Raw genomic sequence first — 23,400 nt, 5'->3', positions numbered from 1 at the left:
TCACGTCACATGCTTCCTTCACTCTTCCGTGTTGATATCTGACCACAACAACACAGAGAAACCTCTGTACCCACAAAATATCCAAACAATAAACACATGATTACGTTAGTAAATGGTTGGTATGTGATTTTCTTGAGATTTGGGGCATCTGTATATCAATATTGAAAATGTATATCTGAAATGCTAACTTGTGCAGCAATGTAAAAGGCTATAAATAGCATAATTTTACAACAGTAAACGACCAAATTCCACATGTGATCGCAAAAGGAAGTTATAAAAACACACGATCTGGGTTTAAAGTGAGTTTTGAGTAAAAGTGAACTAATAATTTCATAAATAGTCTTATGTAGCTTGATGCTAACGTTAGCTCTAATCAGGGCTTGAAAACGAAAAAAATGAATTGGTTCACTCCGAGCAGAATCAATATTTTTACGTTTCTGATCCTGTGTTCCTCTGATATAATTGCCATTCCGAAAACGGTTCGGGTTGAAGAAATACAGATAAATAACGTTATTTTTTTAAAACAATATTCTTTGCCTAATAATAATGTAATGCGTGTCATTTCTATATGTATATCATTCTCCCGGCCATATGAGACTGCCAATCCGGACTGTAAATGATGATATCATCCAGTTAGGCAGCGGCATAGGTGGTGTGCAGTCGGAGGATATTGCCCAGGAGCCGCTGAAAGGTGGCCGGGGACCCGAACAAAGCAGAAAGGAAGGGTAACAAATTTGTTTAATCCAAACCGCATCGTAAAGGCTGTTTTTCATGGGATAAGGGTAATAAGGGGATCTGCCAATATCCCTTAGTTAAGTCCAGTGTCGAATAAAAACAAGCTTTTCCCAGCCGATCAAGCAATTCGTCAACCCGGGGCATTGGATAGGCATTAAATTTTGATACTGCATGTGACCTCAAAGGGTCCTTGCCACTTGGCGAGTAATTTTGAGCTAGAGGTGGGGAGCAATACAAGTATCTCCCAGTGTAAAATTACGTTGTCTCGTTTGCCGATTATACAGCCAGCTCTGCTTGTCCTGGGCCTGTAACAAATTCTCCATAGAGAGCTGCCCCAAAGGGTGGAGTTTTGTTCGCAGGTCCAGTACATGCTGAATTTCGTTTTTACTATTGGAAGGCTCCTCCTCCCAAGCCTCTCTCAGGACGTCCAAAACCCGACTGGGCTGGCACCCGTAAAAAAGCTTGAGGGGGGAAAACCCCGTTAAGGCTTGCGGTACCTCACGCTCTGCAAATAATAGGGATTCCAGCAATTTATTCCAATTTTTGGCATCTTCGTGAACAAACTTTCAAATCATGGTCTTCAATGTGCAATTAAATCATTCCACCAGCCCGTCCATTTGTGGGTGAGAGACACTGGTACGGACCGACTTAATGCCCAATAATTCATAAAGTTTGTGTATTGTACGTGACATAAACGCCGTGCCTTGATCAGTGAGGATCTCTTTTGGGATCCCCACTCGGGAAATTATCCTAAACAAGGCCTCCGCCACACTTTTTGCTGAAATGTTGCGGAGTGCCACTGCCTCTGGGTATCACGTTGCATAATCCACGAGGACAAATGCAAATCGATGCCCTCGTGCTGACCATTCTAATGGCCCAATGAGGTCCATACCAATTCTCTTGAAGGGGACCTGCATGAGAGGAAGTGGGTGCAACGGCGCTTTAGGGGAGGCCGGGGGATTCACTAACTGACATTCACAACATGCCGTGCACTATCTGTGGACATTCTCATGAATGCCCGCCAAAAAGAATCGGGCCATTAAACAGTTTAATGTTGCTGCCTGTCCCAAATGTCCTGCCATGGGATTACAATGAGCCACCTGGAAAAGCATTTTCTGACGGCTTTTCGGAGCTAACAACTGGGTTGTATCTAGTTTAGTCTGAGTGTCTTAGGTCACTTGATACAACCTCTCTTTTAAAATAGCAAAATAGGGATACGAAAGGGGCTGTGCTGGCTGGAGAGGCTGCCTGTCAATGGAATAGACTTGTTCAAATGCGTTTTTCAGCGTCTCATCTCGAGACTGCTCCAGAGGAAAATCATCACACTCCGGGAGGATCAGCCTCTCAGTAGTGTTCAGTTCCTCTGGCACAGAATCGGCCTGTCGTGGCTCCAACTCTCCTGCCTGCACGGCCGCCTCCCCTCCCTGCTTTCTTCGCCAAGAGTCACACAAATACCCTAATAACTGACTAAAAGCTGGCCAATTGGTCCCCAATATTAGAGGATGCCTGAGTTGCGGGTTAACTGCCACCTCTACTTAATGCTTTTGAACCTGAAATAAAATAGGTGGGAGCATCAAAGGATACTTCACCACATCCCTGTGTATGCACCGCACCCGAACCATGCAGCTCTTATCCAATGCCTCCGACTGAATCAGGCTTTGATGGATCAAGGTTTGGTTACATCCTGAATCCACCAAACCCCAATATGTACCCCCCTTAATACTCACAGGTATTTGGTACATGCCAGCCTGATCGGGGGCAGCCTGTGGGGCGTCCGGGACCTGGATCAGTGTCCCCACCTCCATCACTGGACACCGATCAATGAAGTGTCCTGGGTTGCTGCAATGCCAACAGGCCGGCCCAGACTTCCTCGCCATCCTAGTGGAAGGAAATGGGTCACCCAATTGGCCTGGAGAGAGCGGAGGAAGATAAATCGGTGAGGTTGTGGAGCTGATTGGCCCTGCCCCCCTGGGAAGAGGCCATGGTCCCGCTGACTCCAGCACTGGCCCACCCCGCCATCGGGGCTGCGTTCTTTGGGGGAATGTTCCCACGGAACCTAGGGACAGGTTTAGAGGTAGAGGGTGAGGGGGAAGAGAGAGAGAGAGACAGAGGGCAGAGGTTCGCCAACCATCTGATCCTCTGCCAGTTGAATGGCCAGGTGTAGCGACGCCGGCCGGGGGCACTGGACCAACTGCGTGGTGGTCGGTAGTAGCCTAGTGACAAACTGTTCCAGCACCACACGATCGATGATTTGGTCGACGACACTTCCCCCGGCCATCAACCCTTTGTGCCACACCTCCCGGAGCTGCTGAGCCATCACAAAGGGCCGGCCATTTTCCCCCAGCTCCAGCGATCTGAAGCACTGCCGATGTTGTTCGGGGTTCAGGCTGACCCGCTGAAGGATGGCTCGTTTGAGGTCATCGTAGACCAGGAAGTTCGGAACTAGCAACTAATGTGTGGACATTTGTGCCTCCCCCGACAGCAATGGAATGAGCCGCACAAGCCAGTTCATGCGGGGCCACCCACATGCCTCCTTGGTCTTCTCGAATAGATCTATAAAGGCCTCTGGATCATCCTGTGGGCCTAGCTTGGTCAACGGCATGTGGGCAGGCAGGGCTGAGGCAGGTGGACTTCCATCAGCTTGAACCTCCCGGTCGATCCAGCTCCAGAACAGCTCGTGGTCCTCCTGCTGCATCTGGACGAGGGCCTGGAAACATCGCTCCTGGTCTTCCCTCATGTCCAGCAGCGCCTGATGGTGTTCCTGATGGAGTCCCGTGAGCAAGTGGATGACCACCGCAAATGGCGAACTTGACGGAGATGACATGGCACTGTCACTTCCTTCCCGGGTTTCGGCACCAGTGTAACAAAGTTCTTTCGTGGGAAGAGGGAAGTGACCAGGGTTGGCGTTGGAGACTCGGATCTTTTATTAATTTATACACAAAAACAAAAAAGGCACATCCAGTGCTTAAACAAAACTAAATAAACAAACTTTCAAGCTCTCTTTCAATTTCTCTTTAGCCAGAGCAATCTCCGAGTCCCCGTGTCTTCTTTCTTCTTCAGCATGTCTTCCAGTCTCCCTTTTAACCGGTCTCTCCAGGCCAATTACTGCAATCATACACAGATGTTCAGCATTTTGCACTTAACCCATTTACTCACCGCTCATCTCCCAATCTTCTCTCCCGCTGCAAACTTTGCTGAACCACACTCCCCTCGCCACATTAGCGTTAAACAAACATTAACTGTTCAAACAAAACTGCAACTAGCGGCACCTCAGTTTTTAAACGCAGGCTAGGCCTGCATACATGCACCAAATGATTAACTAGAAAATAACTTTACCATTAAATAAACACAGAACTTTGAAAATACGTTGGATATAAATTTAACAAAATAACTACAAAATGAAATAAATAAAACAAAATAGAATGCTTAAAAAAATCTCACAGATTTCACATTGACAATTTTTGACAGGCTATTGCAAAATAGATACACACACACACACACATATACATATATAGATACATTCAGTCGCTTATACATTTAAAAAATATGTTTTTAAAATTTTTCTTTTTGTTTTTATGTTTGAGATTATATATCTTTCTTATAATAGCAGTCTGAGTAATTCTGAAAGGATTCTCATAGATAACATAAACATGCTTACAAGACAGGTCCACTTACTTGCACTAATATTTATTGTAATATTTCATTATTTATTATGAAATATCAAATACACTTTAGGGTAACATGAGAATGAGAATTATTATGTCCTAAAAAATCAACCTGTGATGGTCACATAACATTTTATTGTACAGTTGCATTAACTTTTTTTGGTTTGTGTAACGAATCCACTGAAGGCAAGCATAGTGAGAACCCAAGTGCAGTTTATTTACAAGTGATCCAGACATCCAAACATAACTAGACTTGAACAGACTTGATGAGGCATAAACATAACTAGACATGAACAAACTAGACGTGGCCTGAATAGACTTGACCCACTGGAAACAGGTTACAACATTGCATGACACAAACAGCATTAAACAATAACAGAATAAAACACATGAAAACATGACCATAACAAAACCCAAAACATGACACAAAACCCACATTACAATGGTTAATGACAGACAATGGAGCAGAGGGGGACCTGAGCCGTGGAGCAGTGACAGACAATGGAGCAGAGGAGGACCTGGACCATGGAGCACTGACAGACAATGGAGCAGAGGGGGACCTGGGCTGTGGAGCAGTGGTAGACAGTGATACACTGGAGGACATTGGCCATGGAGCAGTGACAGACAATGGAGCAGAGGGGGACCTGGGCCATGGAGCATTGACAGACAATGGAGCAGAGGGGGACTTGGGCCGTGGAGCAGTGACAGACAATGGAGCAGTGGTGGAGCAGATCCAGAGCAGTATGGAGCCATGGTGGAGCAGGCCTAGTGGGGAGCCATGGCGGAGCAGGGAGTTCATGAGCGGCCTCTGTGGCTGTGGCAAGACAGACAGTAAGTTCATGAGCGGCCTCCTTGGCCATAACAGAACAGACAATTAGTTCATGAATGGCCTCCTTGGCTGTGGCAGGACAAATAGAAAGTTCAAATGTGGGCGCCACCACCTCGGGAGGTTCTGCAGTGGAATTGTAGACTGGAAAGGCCTCAGGAACAGATTCATGGGCAGGACAGGCCTCTGGAGCAGACTCGTGGACATGAGAAGCTTCTTGAGCGCAGTGTGCAGCCCACACACTCACCATTACAGGAAGCACTGAGGTCAAGGAAACAGTCTTTGTGACTGCCATGGGACTCAGGCATGGCAGCCATCTTGGCCAGGGACTCAGGCGTGACAGCCATCTTGGCCGTGGACTCAGGTGTGATGTGAGCAGGCTCTGGCTTGGTAAACATGATGCGAAAAGGAATTTGCATAGCAGACATGACGTGAACAGGTGCTGACTTGGCAGGCATGACGTGAGCAAACCCTGGGGTAGCAGACATGATGTTAGTGGACTTTGGCTTTGCAGGCATGAGATGAGCAGGCTTTGCGGAAGTGTCATGTTCCTTCTCAATAGCCACATTTCCACTGTTGGGCCTGTGCGAGCCAGGGCTTAAAATGGGCCAGGCGGGGCTAATAGCCTCGGGCCTGTAGCACCGAGGCCAAAATAGTGCAGGGTTTCTACAGTAAGGCCTGAAGCTCCGCTGTGCTTCACTAAAACTCACCCTTTACACGCCTCTCAGGAACAACATCACACAACCTCATAATTTCACCAACAAAGAGAAGTTATCAGAAAACTAAGAAATAAATCACTGGAACTCACAAAGTCAATATTTTTCCAGTGACCAATGAATCTTTCCCCCAGGCAACTGAGAACAAACGGGTTCATTTAAGCTTTTTGCTCAAAGTAGAGAAAATAATGCTTGAAGATAGAATGAAATAAGTGCTTCTGTTTCCAGTGGTCCCAAGTCCAGAGCCTCGCCCATCATGGCAACCAGAGTCTGCAGCCATATGGGACACCACATCATAGACTTCAGCCACCATGGACACCACGCTAATATCCAGCCAGCATGAATATGGCACATGAAGCTATCAAAAGGCTCAGACTTTAGCTTAAACTTTGTATGATCGCTTAAACACATCACATTTTCCTTCATACGCAGAGTGTGTTGCATTCTGAATCACCCTTGGAGACATAACAGTTATACTTTAGTTTGTATTATTGGATGGTTGGATTACGAAATATCATACAAGAAAAACAAGTTTATTGACACACCTCTTTTGCAAAAATTTCTTAAACACAGAACCAGGAATACATTCAAACACTCCAGTTCAGGAAAAGGAAAACATTAGTGCTGTTCAGCTTGCTTTGTGTCTATCTGAAATTGTATGCACTGAAATGGCTGAAGCCGGATTTTCTCAGGACCAGTTTAGCTGTCCATTGTGTCTGGATCTACTGAAAGATCTAGTGACCATTCCCTGTGGACACAGTTACTGTATGAGCTGCATTACGGACCACTTGAACCAAGAGGATCATAAGAGAGTCTACAGCTGCCCTGAATGCAGACAGACCTTCAGACCAAGACCTGCTTTAAATAAAAACACTATGCTGGCTGAAGTGGTGGAGCAACCAAAGATGATAATTCAAACTGCTGTTCCTGCTGACCTACATGAGAAACTATTAAAAGTTAATATTAACTTGGTTAAACGCCACTGGACAACCTCAGAAGATGATGTGTCATCAACATGGTAAACCGCTAGAGATTTACTGTCGCACTGACCAGCAATGTATTTGTGTTTTCTGTGTGGTGGAAAAACACATACATCATGAGACTGTATCAGCTGCAGCAGTGAGAACTGAAAAACAGGTACAGACATGTTTGCAAATGCACAAGTTTTACAAATGAAAATGACTTAGAAGTAAACTGGGGTAAACTTATATAAAAATAAATAAATCAGCTATACACAGACATAATTAGAAACTGTCCTGAGTACTAGTGTTTATAGTTCGTTTTGGTGTGGTTCATCATAGTGTGGTTAATAATGCAATCCATCCAGTTTTCCGACATGAAAACACAAAGACTCAATTCACTGAAAATCCTTTTTTTTTTACCTTTAGTTTCACTAATTATATATTTATGTAATTTACTTTGTTTTGTCAAACAGAAACAATTGGATGAGACACAGGGAAAATTTAAGCAGCAAATCCATGAGAGGGAGATGAAGCTTTGGGAGTTGAAAGAGGCTGTGGAGTCTCAGAATGTGAGTTTTGAAGAGGAAGCAGTAGTGCTGGTTTCATACTCTTCTTGTTGGTTATTGAGGGTGATTTTCAGTCTCACTGAAGCACAGCAGACTGTGTGAGCAGCAGTAAGAGCTGATTGTATTGTGTGTCCTACAGCGCTCTGCACAGAGAGCAGTGGACGACAGTGAGATGATTTTTACTGAACTCATCCAATCCATAGAGAAAAGACACTCTGACATCACACAGATGATCAGAGACCGAGAAAAGACTGTAGTGAGTCGAGCTGAAGGTCTAATGGAGCGACTGGAGAAGGAGATTGATGAACTAAAGAGGAAAAACACTGAGCTGGAGCAGCATTCACACACAGATGATGACTCCCGATTCCTCTGGGTACAGAGAGGGTTAACTGACTTTACTGAACAGTGTTGATTTTCTGTGTCATGGTTCTGTATCTTTATCATTCTTTTACTGTTGTTTGTCATTGTCTCTGTGTAGGGATTCCCTATTCTGTAAGATCCTCCTGACTCTTTAGACATTTTCAGCATCACTGTCAGTTCCTATGATGATGTAAGACAATCTGTCTCTCAACTGAGACAAAAACTGGATAATTTCTGCAGAAAGGAGATTGAAAAGATGTCTGGAAAAGGTAATTGAGACTGGAGAAGTACTGGAAACCTATTTGTTATTATTATTTATTATTTGTTATTATTTATTTGTTATTATTTTTACAGTGAAATACAGTATAAAAAGGAAATATATGCATTGAAATAAATATGGAACTGATGTACAGTGGATTAAATTATTTTAGACTTAAGAGATCTGTTTATTTCCAGGGAGATGGATTCCAACTGTTGCCAAATCTGAATTTGAGAGCAGAAAAGAGCTCCTGAAGTGTAAGTTGCAAGGAAAACATGAACACAGAGAAACACACAAAGCAAGAGATTACATTTTTTAAGGTGCACACTATATAATATAAATGTTTTTTTTGCTCTTTTGCATTTAACCCATAGCCAAGTTGTATACCTTCATGCATAAAACCATCATGTATATGAGTCATGGGACTTTATTTTACACTCCTGTTCATACTTTGTACTTGTTAGTACTTTTTGGTAATTGCAATAACTGTGTAAGTACTAATCTTGAACCACCCCTAAACCTAACCAACTCATGTAGTTACCTTATAATATCAGTACTTTCTTGAGTAAATACAAGTACAGGTAAGTCCACATACTGTAAAATAAAGTGCAAACTTCTAATTACCCTTTTTCACATATCAATCTATTTTTCATTTTATATGTGTTTCTAAACTGTATATGAAATGCTAACTTTCATATAATTTTCTGTTTGATCATGTTTGTTAGTTTACACAAACTTCTGAGGTTTAAAATTGGTTTATTAGCCTATTAAGGGCTAAATATTCATAGTTTATTTTATGGCATTGTACATTGTACATTAATAAAACATTTCTGTAAATGTACCAAATTTAGCCAAAGGCTATTTTCAAGCAATTTTTGTAATACAGTCATTACATACTGTACACCTGATAGTAGATATTTAACTGTCATGAGTAACTAGACAGGATTCAAGAGCAGATGCGAAACAAACAGTTTATTGGACAAGACGAAAACAATGATGAAATGTACAATACAGCTGGGGGCTCTTTAGGGCTCGATGGTCTCGGTAGCGCAGCAATGAAAATGGGCAGCCAACATGATGAATCCTCACGGAGAGAAGAAAAAGAGACCCAGCACCGGAGGAATAGGAGGACCGAGAGTGAGAGGACAAACATCAAGGATCTGACAACACAAGACAGGGTAACGCACATTATATAGTATGGCAAATGAGCCACAGCTGAAGCTGATCGCTCGAGATGAACAATCAGCCACACCCACTTGCCACGCTAATGCACAGACACACAAAAAACAAGGCAGATTGTGATCCCTTGAACCATGAGAGTACCCCTCCTCCTTAGAGTGCCTCCTGGCACTCTCCATCGATCTTACCTGTAGATTGTAATCATCAATAAAGAAATGATCCAATACTGGCAGTTACCCAACTTCTCTCCCGCGGACCGTAAACCCTCCCAGTCCACCAAATACTGAAACCCACGTCCCCTCCGCCTTGAATCCAGCTCCTTGAGTCGAGTCCAGAATGCGATTTACCAAATGAGTAGGTTCCCCATCTACGAGATGCAGCGGTGGAGGAACTGGAACCAGCGGATTAAGTGGATAATGAAATATGGGCTTTACTAGAGACATGGAACATTGAATGAATTCTCCAGTATGCTGGAGAAGGTTTGAGGCAGACTGCCACTGGACTAAGAATCTTAGTGACAGGAAACAGGCCAATAAATTTGGGAGCTAGTTTGTTACATACGGAACGGAGCGGAATGTTCTCGGTAGAAAGCCACACTTTTTGACCAATGACATAAACGGGAGGCTTCGACTGGTGGCGATCAGCCTTAGCCTTGGTGCGCACTCCCACCCAGAGAAGAGTCTCATGGGCCCTTCTCCAGGTGCGACGACACCACTGGACCAAGGCGTGAGCAGAGTAAAATTGGTGGCTAGTAACCAAAGCTACTCTCAAAAGGCGAGAGGCCCGTGGACGCCACTGGTAACGAGCTATGTGCATACTCAACTCATGAGAGTTGCTGGCTCCAGGAAGTGGGATTTTGTGTGACCAAACATCGTAACACCCTTTCCAGATCGTTGTTGGCCTGCTCAGTCTGACCGTTTGTCTGAGGGTGAAACCCAGAAGACAAACTCACACTCGCCCCCAGTAAACAACAAAACTCTACCACAGTAACCACTGTCTCCTTGGCTGAGGGTAATTTAGGCAAGGGAATAAAATGAGCCACCTTTGAGAACCAGTCCACATCGATCAAAACAATCGTATTGCCCCGGGAGGGCAGAAACGAAATCGAGTGCGATGTGGGACCAGGGTCTTGAAGGAACAGACAGCGGTTGGAGCAACCCTTCTGGTGGACGATTGGAAGTCTTAGCCCAAGCACAGACTGAACAGGCCAAAACATAATCCCGGATGTCACGAGCCATGGAACGCCACCAGAATCATTGCTTAACCAAGAAACTAGTAAAACCAATTCCTGGGTGACAAGCCACATTGAAACAATGACCCCCATTGAATAACGTCTGACCGTAACCTCTCCGGCACAAATAACCGACTCACTGGACACCCAGGTGGAGGCGTTTGCCCTTCTAAGGTTGTGGGAACCTTCGATTCGATCTCTCAAATGAGCATAGAGACAATAAGTGTCACGCTTGTAATAGAGGACAGGAGGCAAATGCAAGTAAATGATGTTTATTGAATGGAGGTTGTGATTAATGAATGCTGGAGAGTGATGCAGGGACCTCGACGGCAGCACAGACAGGTGAGTGGGTGATTTGAGTGCGTTGGTAGAGGTGATGGTGGTGATAGATCCGTGAATGGTGGCGGTAATCCAGAAGCGGCCGAACAGGAAACAGAGCATGAGCAGGAACGCTGAAGGATGAACAGACATGAACACCGAGGACCTCAAACAACGATCTGACAAACAAGAGCCGAAAGACAGGGCATTAAGTAGGCTGTTGGAATGAGCTGCAGCTGTCGCTGATCAGATGATCACATGAATCTCTTACCTGTCGATTGTAATCATCAATAAGGGAGTGATCCAGGATGTCCCTAGCAGGCACCCAACTTCTCTCCTCCGGACCGTAACCCTCCCAGTCCACCAAGTACTGAAATCCGCGTCCCCTCCGTCTAGAGTCCAGAATGCGATTGACCGAATAAGTGGTCTCCCCATCTACGAGTCGCGGCAGGGGGGGAACCGGGGTAGGCGGATTAATGGGAGAATGAAATACGGGCTTTATTTTAGACACATGGAAGGCGGGATGAATTCTCCTGTACGCAGGAGGGAGTTTAAGGCGGACTGCCACCGGGCTAATGATCTTGGTGACAGTAAACGGGCCAATAAATTTGGGAGCCAATTTATTAGATACGGAACGGAGAGGAATATTCTTAGTAGAAAGCCACACTTTTTGACCCACGATGTATACGGGAGGCCTAGACTGGTGGCGATCGGCTTTGGCCTTAGTGCGCGCCCCCACTTGGAGTAGAGTCTCGCGGGCTCTAGTCCAAGTGCGGTGACACCTCTGGACGAAGGCGTGAATGGAGGGGACCGCGACTTCGGATTCCAGACTGGGAAAAATAGGTGGCTGGTAACCTACACTACACTCAAAAGGAGATAGCTGATATTGGTAAGGTATTGTGGGCGTACTCCACCATAGACAATTGTTGGCTCCAGGAGGAAGGATTCTTGGAGACCAAACATCGCAACACCCTTTCCAAATCTTGGTTGGCTCTCTTGGTTTGACCATTGCTCTGGGGATGAAACCCTGAGGACAGACTTACAGTTGCTCCCAGTAACCTACAGAATTCTCGCCAAAATTTGGACACAAATTGGGGTCCCCTGTCGGAAAACACGTCTATTGGGAGGCCATGTAAACGAAAGACATGATCTACAACGGTCAACGTTGTCTCCTTGGCTGAGGGTAATTTGGGCAAGGGAATAAAGTGGGCCGCCTTCGAGAACCGGTCCACCACGGTCAAAACTACTGTGTTGCCCTGGGAGGGCGGGAGGGCGGTAATAAAATCTAGAGCGATGTGGGACCAGGGTCTCGAAGGGACCGGCAGTGGTTGAAGTAACCCATCAGGGGGCCGATTGGAAGTCTTACCAGTGGCACAAACCGAGCAAGCCAAAACAAAACTGTGAATGTCGCGAGCCATAAGTGGCCACCAGAATCGTTGCTTGACCAAAAATTTAGTATGGTTAACTCCTGGATGGCAAGCCACATTAGAGCAATGTCCCCACTGGATAACGTTGGACCGTAATCCCTCCGGCACAAATAAGCGATTCGGTGGGCACCCGGGCGGAGGCGTTACCCCTTCTAAGGCCGCCTTGACCTTCGATTCGATCTCCCATGTGAGTGTGGAGACCAGAGTATGTGAGCGGAGCTGAGCGGGAAGAATTTGCGCTCCACGCTCAAAGTATTTCATAATTACTCTGCTCAAGCTCCGCTCTGGGTGTACAATTTTCCGCTCCTCGCTCCCTCCCCCACTCCTTCCTTATACGTCTCGCTCCGTTTTCGCTCCACGGTATTTTAATTTTTTTTTTTAATAACACCAGTCTCTGATCAGAAGATGCATGTAGTGTAAAACGAATAAGCAGTAATAAGAGAAGAACATCCCTTAATGTGTTCACAACCCAGCAGAATAGTGTGGCCTTGAAAGTTTTAATCTACAAAACTTCCCACGATACCCAGAAAACTGTGACCTCGTCGGCTCGTCCAAATATCAAGGGCCACTGAGAGTCCATTGCAGTTCTGTAGCAGAATGCGCAATTTATTCTCCAACTCTAATAAAGCATGTGGCATGAGTGTGTCACGGACCGTGCTATAGCAAGGTGGGGTGTAGCCAGGCTGTGCAATGTTCGCAAAATAGCGCATCCCTTTTCTTTCTCCTTTGGTGAGTGGCTCATAGTCCATGTAAATCATTTTAAAGAAAGCCTGGTCTAGTTCACTCTTCCTCTCCTATGAAATATTTATTTTTGTCGTTCTTTGTTGAAAGAAGCCTTTAAATTTACTGCTCTGTGTCTCTTTACATGTTTCCTGTGATTTTTTCTCTGCAAAAAAATGTAAATTGAACATAAATATGGCGCTAAAATTGTAAATAATAAATAATAAGTAGCCTAAATGCCAATACAATATTTAAACATGTATTAATTCTGCATTGGTGGTTTAGGTTGTTCAAGCTGAATAATACCGACCTTTAGATTTTTTTTCCACGTGTGAGCGAAAAACTTTATCGTGTTTCCTTGACACATGCCTTTTAAGATTCCACAATGAATCTTTTGACGTTGCAATCACCTCCCCGCACTCGCGTTCTCCTTTGTCATCACTACCTTTTATAATACATTTATGTTTTTTCCCCTTCTTCACGGTAATATTTCAGAAACTCCATTTTTCTGCCTCTCTTTACCTGTGCTTACTGCTTATTACCAACTTATAAAATTGTCCATCATATAATGGAGATGCACAGGTGGAAATCGCGAGGGGGTCAGTAAAAATATAATTAAAATCATGTAATAAATTAATTACATGATATATACTTTATATAAATGTTTGTGAAAGTACTAATAAAACAATACAAATGCAAACAAATGCAAAATATGATTAGAAACATTTTGAGTCCCCCTCCGTCTCCTGACAGTGGTTTGGTCCTGGGACTCCTGGCTCGTCATTGGTAATTGAGCGATAGTGGAGTGTTTCGGAGCGAGAGAAAATCACAACGCTCCGACATTTAAAAAATCAGCTCCTCGCACCTGGCAAAATCACGCAACTCCGCTCCCACTCCACACCGCTCACATATTTAGGTGGAGACCACTAATGTCTCAGGAAAAATACACTCGGTTGTTGACGGGCGTTCGGAACGGGCAAAAATACGTGACAAAGAGTCGGGTTTAATATTTTTGGAACCCGGGCGGTACGAGATAGTAAAATCAAAACGTCCAAAAAAAAGTACCCACCGAGCCTGCCTGGAGTTCAACCTTTTGGCAGAGCTAATGTATTCTAAATTCTTGTGGTCTGTCCATACAATAAAAGGAACCCCCGATCCTTCTAACCAGTGGCGCCATTCCTCTAATGCCATCTTCACTGCCAACAATTCTCGGTTACCAATATCATAATTTCGTTCGGCAGGAGATAAACGATAAGAAAAATACGCGCATGGGTGGACCTTGCCGTCTGAGGGAGAACGTTGCGATAACACCGCTCCTACCCCCACCTCCGACGCATCGACCTCCACCACAAACTGACGTGCTGGGTCAGGGGTGATCAAGATAGGGGCTGAAACAAAGCAGCTCTTCAGTTTGGCAAATACAGCCTCAGCTGTGTCTGACCACCTGAACATAGTTTTGGCAGAGGTCAAGGCGGTCAGAGGTGCGGCTAGTTGGCTGAAGTTGCGAATTAAACGCCGGTAGAAATTGGCGAACCCCAAAAACCTCTGTAGGGCCTTAAGGGGATTTGGACTTGGCCACTCTACCACAGCCTTAACCTTCTCGGGATCCATGTGTATTCCCTCAGTCGACACGATATACCCCAGAAATGGAATCGACTGTGCATGAAACTCGCATTTCTCTGCCTTCATAAAAAGCCCATTCTCTAGCAACCTCTGAAGCACTCGTCGAACGTGCTGCACATGTTCCTGGAGAGAAGAAGAAAAAATCAATATGTCGTCCAGGTAGACATATATGAACTGATCAATCATATCTCGCAGCACGTCGTTGACGAGTGCCTGGAAGACCGCTGGGGAGTTGGAAAGCCCGAAGGGCATAACCAAGTATTCAAAGTGCCCTCTGGGGGTATTAAAGGCGGTCGTCCATTCATCCCCCTCCCTGATACGGACCAAATGGTAAGCATTGCGTAAGTCCAGTTTTGTGAAAATCAACGCTCCCTGTAACCTCTCGAAGGCTGAAGACATCAACGGCAAAGGATAAGTATTCTTTACCGTGATGTTGTTCAGTCCCTGGTAATCAATACAAGGTCGCAGTGATCCGTCCTTCTTTCCCACAAAAAAGAACCCCGCCCCCACTGGAGAAGAGGAAGGGCGGATGAACTTCGAAGCTAGAGAATCAGAAATATATTTCTCCATAGCCTCCCTTTTCGGAACAGAAAGTGAATATAATTTGCCTTTAGGCGGAGACTTACCTGACAGTAATTCTATGGCACAGTCGTAGGGACGATGCGGAGGAAGAGAAGCAGCACGAGACTTACTGAACACTTCCTTCAGGTGGAGGTACTCCGCGGGCACGTTAGACAAATCCACCGTCTCCTCCTGTAACACAGACATAGACACAGACGAACAGGCAGACACTAAACAAGACTCATGACATCTTTTACACCAGGTTAGAATGGAGTTTGAGGACCCGTCTATTTTGGGGTTGTGGAGGAGGAGCCAAGGGTGACCGAGGACTATGGGTGCCAGAGGAGAGTCAAGTATGTGGAAGGAAATGGTTTCAGAGTGATTGCCTGATGTGATGAGGGTGATGTCTTCAGTGACGTGAGATATGACCAGGAGTTTCTGTCCATTGAGGGAGTGAACCTTGATGTGGTGCAGAAGGGCTCTCAGGGGAATGTGTAGTCTGTGTGCCAGTGTGCTGTCCATGAAATTACCTTCTGCCCCTGAGTCTAGTAGTGCTTGACAGTCGTGGGTCTGTGCTGACCATCTTAGTCTTACCGGAAGGAGCATAGATGATGATTAGGTCTTCTCGGCGGAGATCCCACCCGATAGTAGCCTCATATGTACTACCGGGCTTGGCCTTTTACCAGACAGGTGTAAGCGTGATGTCCGGTTCCCCCGCAGTAGAGGCACAGGCCAAGGGACCTCCGCCTCTCCTTCTCCTCCCGGGAAAGCCGAGCTCGCCCTACCTGCATGGGCTTGTGATCGTAGGAGGGGCTGGCCGCGTCCCCGCCGCTGAACCGCATGTCAGTCGGTCTCTGGATGTGGAACTGGGTAAGCTCCGCCTCTCCATCCGCGTCAGACGTGCGTCGACCCGCAAAGCCAGTTCTATGAGCCCATTCGGAGAAGTAGGAAGATCCAGGGCGTAGATCTCCTTCTGGACGCGGTCAGCCAGCCCATGCAGGAACATGACCCACTGCGCCTCCTCGTTCCAATGACACTCCACCGCCAGGGTTCGGAACTCGATGGAATAGTCCGAGACGGATCTCTCATGCTGAACGTAGCTCAGCAAGCCTCCTAGCCGCCTCCCTCCTGGCGACGGCCCGATCAAAGACCCATCTCATCTCGGCGGAGAGTGACTGAAACGAGGCGCAGCATGGGTCCTGGTTCTCCCACACCGCTGTTCCCCATATTGCCGCCCTCCCAGAGAGCAGAGTTAACACGAAGGCAATCTTGGCCCTCTCATTGGCGAAGGTTCTGGGTTGGAGGGAAAAGTGCATGTCACAGCGGGTTAAGAAAGCTCTACAAAAGTTGGGCTCACCCGAGTAAGACTCCGGAATAGGGAGACGTGGTTCCGGCTGGGAGGGGGTCTCTGATGGTGCTGTATGAACAGGCGGTGTGAGTGGCGCAGTGGGAGCTCGTAGTAGCTGGAACTGTTGGGTGAGCTCGGACACCTGCATCACCAAAGCCTGAACCGCGTGACCAGTGTCGTTAAGATTCCTCTCCTGTGAGTCCATCCTCCGAACACTGGCGCTGAGAAAATCTTCAAGGGCGGATGGTTGATTACTCGCTGCCTCCATTGTTAGTCAGATCGTTCTGTCACGCTTGTAATGGAGGACAGGAGGCCAATGCAAGTAAATGATGTTTATTGAATGGAGGTTGTGATGAATGGATGCTGGAGAGTGACGCAGGGACCTCGACGGCAGCACAGACAGGTGAGTGGGTGATTTGAGTGCGTTGGTGATGGTGGTGATAGATCCGTGAATGGTGGCGGTAATCCAGAAGCGGCCGAACAGGAAACAGAGCATGAGCAGGAACGCTGAAGGACGAACAGACATGAACACCGAGGACCTCAAACAACGATCTGACAAACAAGAGACGAAAGACAGGGCATTAAGTAGGCTGTTGGATCAGCGGTAACACCCACATAAAACAATCAACATGATGTAACATGAACACAGCAGGAGACGGTGCATTCATGAACCGTGACAATAAGTCTCTCAGGTATAATGCACTCGGGAGAGAATGGGTGTTTGGACTGATCAAAAAATTGAAACAACCAAAAAGGCCCAGCGAGCCTGCCTGGAGTTTAAACGTTTAGTGCATCTGATGTATTCAAGATTCTTATGATCAGTCCAGAAGATAAAGGGAACCCCCGAACCCTCTAACTAGTGACACCATTCTTCCAATGTTAACTTAACAGCCAGCAACTCTTTGTTACCAATGTCATAATTCCACTCAGCAGGGGATAATCATTGAGAAAAAAACGTGCAGGGATGAACCTTATCATCCGAAGCAGCGCACTGAGATAGAACCGCACCTACCCCCACCTCTGATGCGTTGACCTCCACCACGAATTGTCGTATGGAATCTGGGGCAATGAGAATAGTAGCCAAAACGAAACAGCTCTTGAGGTTGGAAAATGTGGCCTCGGCTGCACTAGACCACCTGAATGCCAACTTGGTGGAGGTCAAGGCAGTCAGAGGAGCGGCTAGTTGGCTAAAATTGTGAAAGAAACACCGGCATAACCAGATACTCAAAATGTCCCCTGGGATCATTCATGTGCATTCCCTTGGACGAGATGATGTAACCCAAAAACGGAACTGACTGTGCATGAAATGCGCATTTCTCCACCTTGACAAAAAGCCCATTCTCTAACAGCCTCTGAAGCACTCATCTGACGTGCTGAACATGTTCTTGGAGAGAAGAAGAAAAAAATCAATATGTCATCCAGGTAGACGTATATGAACTGATCGACCATGTCTCTCAGTACGTCGTTAACGAGTGCTTGGAAAACCGTGGGGGAATTGGGTAGCCCAAACGGCATAACCAGATACTCAAAATGCCCCCTGGGAGTATTAAACACAGGTCTTCCACTCATCCCCCTCCCTTATGCGAACCAAATGATAAACATTGCGCAGATCCAATTTAGTCAAGATGGATGCTCCTTGCAACTGCTCGAAAGCTGAAGACATCAACAGCAAAGGATAAGTATTCTTTACCGTGATCTCATTCAAGCCTCTGTAGTCAATCCTGCCCCCACTGGCAAAGAAGAAGGATGAATGACCTTGGCGATGATCTGCCTGTCACCACGCGATCAGAGACCCTCCTTATATCCTATCTGAGGGTGTGGAACACGGAAGAGCCGGGATGAAGATTTAGGGCTGTGCAAAAAATCGAATGCAATTTTCATGCACATCTCATCAGTAAAGACATTTCTGTAATTAGAAGTATATCTCAAGCACGTGCGTTCAGATCAGGGTTGCCAGGTTTTCACAACAAATTCTTCCCAGTTGCTTCTCAAAACTAGTCCAAAACTAGCCCAATCGCGTTTCCAGGAGGTTCTCCAATAAAAATTGCTTCCCGGGGTTAAAATGTACATTTTTTGGAAGGGTTGCCTTGGTAAAATTCGCATTTTAGGGGCTAAATATCACGTTATTGGTAGTGGGGTTGCTTCATAACCGCGGATATGAAAAACAATGGCAGACTCCATATATTGATCTGTCCCTTTTAATTTTGTTGTGGGCCCCTTGGACCTAGAGCTCCCAGAATCATTCCTTTAACGAGTTACAGCTTTGATTCATTCTCTTCTGTAGTGACTTCATTTATATTTGTTAAATGCAAACAGACTTTGTTAATTTTATTTTAATTGTATAAATACATCTCCCTGTGAAAATCAACAGTCATCAAACTAACAGTTAAAAGTAATATAATGTATTTTGTCTCCATCAGATTTCTGTCATTTCAATGTGGATCTAAACACAGTGCCTGTATTCCTCCAGCTCTCTAAGAAGAACAGAGTGATTGTCAACACTAACGTAGATCAGCGCTATCCTGATCATCCAGACAGATTTGATTACTGGTGGCAGGTGTTGTGTGCTGAAAGTATATGTGGACACTGTTACTGGGAGGTGCAGTGGGATGGGACTCATGATGTGGGTGTGTCAGTGTCATACAAGAGCATCAGAAGGAAGGGACAGGGTGATGAGTGTAAATTTGGATATAACGCTGAATCCTGGAGCTTGGACTGCAATCACTCCCGTTACCTATTCTGTCACAATAACAAACAGACTAAACTCCTTACAAAGCCTGATAGCTGTAGAATAGGAGTGTATGTGGATCAAAGCACAGGAATTCTGTCCTTCTACAGCATCTCTGACACAATAACCCTCCTCCACAGAGTCCAGACCCCATTCACTCAGCCTCTCTATCCGGGAATTAGAATTGGCTTTCCATTGATTTTAATGGCCAACTTTATATCACGTACGTCAGTGAAATTACTAAATAAATGATCCAGACATTCTGCGGATATAAACATATAAGTGCAAGCTCCTTGATAAATTATGTTTTTCCATTACAAATTAAGTTTCTCATTTTTGAATTCAATATACTACAACTGAATATCTGCATGAATTTTAGATTTAATGATTTTTTTCACATACAATGAGTTATATTATATCAAGTCAAGTCAAGTCAAGTCTGCTTTATTGTCATTTGTTCCACATGTACAGTACCTACAAAGGAAGGACCTGGGGATGTGGGATCTGGTGGGGGGGTTCACAGTTCTGTGGTGCCTGGGGCAGAAGAGGGAAGGGGGGGGCAAGGTCGGGAGGGAGTTCAGCTTCCTGACAGCCTGATGAATGAAGCTGTCCTTCAATCTGCTGGTTCTGGCCTGGAGACTCCACATTCTCCTCCCTGTTGGCAGCAGACTGAAGAAGCTGTGTGACGGGTGGGTGGGATCACCTGCAATGCAGAGGGCTTTGCGAGTGAGATGGGTTCCATAAATGTCCTGGAAGGAGGGGAGTGTGACGACACCTGCTGTTGATTCTGTGAATTGCAGTTGGCACCTGAGCCCATTAATCACCTAAATTGCCAGTCTACTGGAAACACCTGTGTTCGTGCCTTGGATGCTGTTTAAGAGATCACCAATTGACCGGGGAGAGTCAGTCTTTGGTTTTGACGCTTTGGTTTTGGACTCTTTGGTTGTGTTGTATTTTGTTACTCTTTTCATTTTCACTTCAACACTACATTACACTTCACACCTGCATCTTGCTTTACACACTGACCTTACTGATGAATACAGAAATACTGTTATTTTCTTTAATTGTTTTCATTCTATTATTTAGTGTTGTCTTATTTTGTAATAAAATAAATATTACTTTGAGCCTATAATTTGGTTTTCGTGTGTCCATTGTTTTGTTGCTTCCCTTGAGCCAAGGGTCGTAACAGGAGAGAGACACCAATGATCTTCTCAGCTGCTCTCACTATGCGTTGCAGAGTATTCCGGCAGGATGCGTTGCACTCCTGATGGCTTCTTCAGGACTGGAATGATGGTGGTAGTTTTGAAACTTGTGGGAACAACAGCCTGACCAAGTGAGATGTTGAAAATGTCTGTGAAGATATTTGTGAGTTCTGCTGCACAGTCTCTCAGTACACACCCAGGGATGTTGTCAGGACCCGAAGCTTTGCATGCATTGATCCTGCTCAAGGATCTCCTCACGCTGTTTGGGGTCAGCGTCATCACCTGTTATTTTGTTGCTCAAAGCGAGCGAAGAAGGTGTTCAGCTCGTTCAGCAGAGACATATTGCTGTCACAGGCCGTGGTGGGGGCTTGTAGTCCATAATGAACTATATCCCCTGCCACAGGTTTCCGGTGTCTCTGCTGCTGCTGAATTGATGGACTAAACTCATGGAGTGCTGTCTCTTAGCCTCTCTGATGCCGCGGGATAGGTTGGCCCTGGCTGTTCTCAGGCCCACCTCATCTCCAGCTCTGAAGGCAGTTCCGTGTCTTTAGGAGTCTGTAGACCTCACCTGTCATCCACGGCTTCTGGTTGGCCTGGACAGTGATGGTTTTTGTGACTGTTACATCATCAATACACTTCTTGATGTAGGCAGTGACAGTCTCTGAGTACTCCTGGAGGTCAGTGGTGTTATTGTATGTGGCAGCCTGCTTAAACATATTCCAGTCAGTTGTCCCAAAGCAGTCTTGAAGAGTCCCTGACGATCCTTCCAACCACACAAAATCTGTTTTTGAACTGGTTTGGCGACTTTAATAAACGAGGTGAGGGAGGGGGAGGGTTTGCAAGCTCCTCTCTGTGATGTTTAAACAAAGTCTAAAATCTTATTACCTTGTATTGGAAAGTTAATGTATTGGTGTATTTTTGGAAACACACCCTTTAAGTCAGCATGGTTGAAATCCCCATCTATGATGAGAAAAGCATCAGGGTGTGCTGTCTGCTGCTCACTGATTTAGTGACCAGTCGACCAGTGCGACCAGTCATTTAGTTCATTTAGTGCATCGTTCCTGTTGCAGATGATGTTCGGGGGAATGTTATCCGAAACAAGCAGTACGGCAGTATATTCCATTGGCAGAAAGAACGGCCGGCACTTAATAATCATAAACTTCACCAGGGGTGAGCAGTGTTTGCAGATCACAACAGCATTGCGGCACCACGTGTCATTGATGTAAACACAAAGCCCGCCGCCATGAGGAAAAACCCGCGACAAGAGCTCTGTCCGCTCAATAGCACGTCAGCCGGTCGAGCTAAATAGCACAGTCTGGAACGCTGTTGCTGAGCCAGGTTTCCGTGAACACAAAAACACAACAGTCTCTTACAGAATAGAACGTAGTAATTGGATGTAGTCCAGTTTATTGTCCAAAGAGCAAACGTTAGCCAGTACGATGGTGGGGATAGATGGCTTATGTGGGTTAGCCGTTAGCCTAGCCCGGATACTTCCACGCTTGCCCCGCTTCCTCTCACGCCGCTTGGGGTGCAACTACTGTAGGCGAAATGCGATAGTGGGGGTCGGTGATGGTGTAGGCCCCCTGGAGCATACCGAGATCCCACAGCTCTTCCACGTGTGCAGAGTTTAACTGTAAAAATGTGGTCCAGCAGAAACTCACGACTGTATGCGCGCTTAAAGATAGGTAGACATGATGACGAAGTACAAAAACACTGCGACTCACAAGACAAAAAACGCGAAAAGACCATCCTGTCAGGACAAAGAGAAGCCACTGCATTATGATGCATCCCCATCTTGGGAACCACAGCCACATATACTACATATACTGCAGTAAAATAAATTGATGGAAGCTCCATCATGAATTTCTCATTTTTAAATTCAGTAAATACTATAGCTGAACATCTGGATATTTAATGATTTGTATTTTTATTTGTATTTTATTTTCAATTTCATTTATACAGTTGGGTAATATTATATATTCAAATAAATTGTGAACATTTATGGAGATTTAATGATTGGTTTTGTTTTTGTATTTTTGTTTGTATTGGTTTGGTTTTCATATACAGTGAGTTATATTATAATATTTTAATAAAATAAATTGATGAAAGCATGATGATAAATTTCTCATTTCTGAATTGCTGAACATTGATTTAGATGGATCGATTGGGAAACTGAAATGAGGAAACAAGGAAATAATCAAAAGGTTTAAAATAAAACATCGGGTAGGGAGGGCTTTATTAACCCAATAAGGCAGCATCCATTTAATAATTCTAATAAAAATTATAATTTACACTCAATATGTTGTTACTGCATGCTTTATAATGTACTACAATATTGAGGTGCAGATATTTGCTACTATTTGCAATAAGTATAAATAGCAGAATCTACCGCTATTTTCACTTAGTGTTAATAGCAAATTTGCTAAGAAAATACAGTTATTTTCACTAGTGAAGGGTAAATAGAATTCATTGCTTTTTTTCACTTAGTGTAAATAAGTGCTAATAACAATGGATTCTATCCTCTGTAAATCATGTTCCTGGACACTTTTCCTTCGTCCGGGAGAATGTACCTAAACTACAAAACTGCAAAAATTTACCTAGACACGCATTCACTTCAGATTAAATTAATACCTGGAAACTGCAGTAATGCAATGATTATTCACTGAAAATCTCCCTTGTAATCACAATTTATGTGAATAAAAGTTCTTTGTGTTTTTCTTGTTCTTTCAGGATAAGTGCAGCGACATGAGGCAGTAAAACACCAATAACTTTTGTTCACACAGATTATGATTACAGAACATGATCTTTTTAGCATCACTTCATTTCTAAACTATCATGATATGTACAACAAACAACCTCATGAATCATTTAACATACTATTTAAAAGTATGCCAAAAAGACTGATGCACAGACTTGCAAGACTCATTCCACAGATCACAGTTTTCCAAAGAATGAAATCCAATAATCTGTTTTG

At 44.9% G+C, this 23,400-nt stretch overlaps 1 pseudogene; it reads left to right on the top strand.

Annotated features, from left to right (window-relative positions):
* Positions 1 to 6,610: 6,610 nt before the first annotated feature.
* Positions 6,611 to 23,161, top strand: LOC132144886 (E3 ubiquitin-protein ligase TRIM65-like; annotated as a pseudogene).
* The last annotated feature ends 239 nt before the right edge of the window (positions 23,162 to 23,400 follow it).

Source organism: Carassius carassius, chromosome 8 (assembly GCF_963082965.1).
Source record: "Carassius carassius chromosome 8, fCarCar2.1, whole genome shotgun sequence".
Taxonomy (NCBI): domain Eukaryota; kingdom Metazoa; phylum Chordata; class Actinopteri; order Cypriniformes; family Cyprinidae; genus Carassius; species Carassius carassius.
This window is presented reverse-complemented; position numbering and strand designations above follow the sequence as displayed.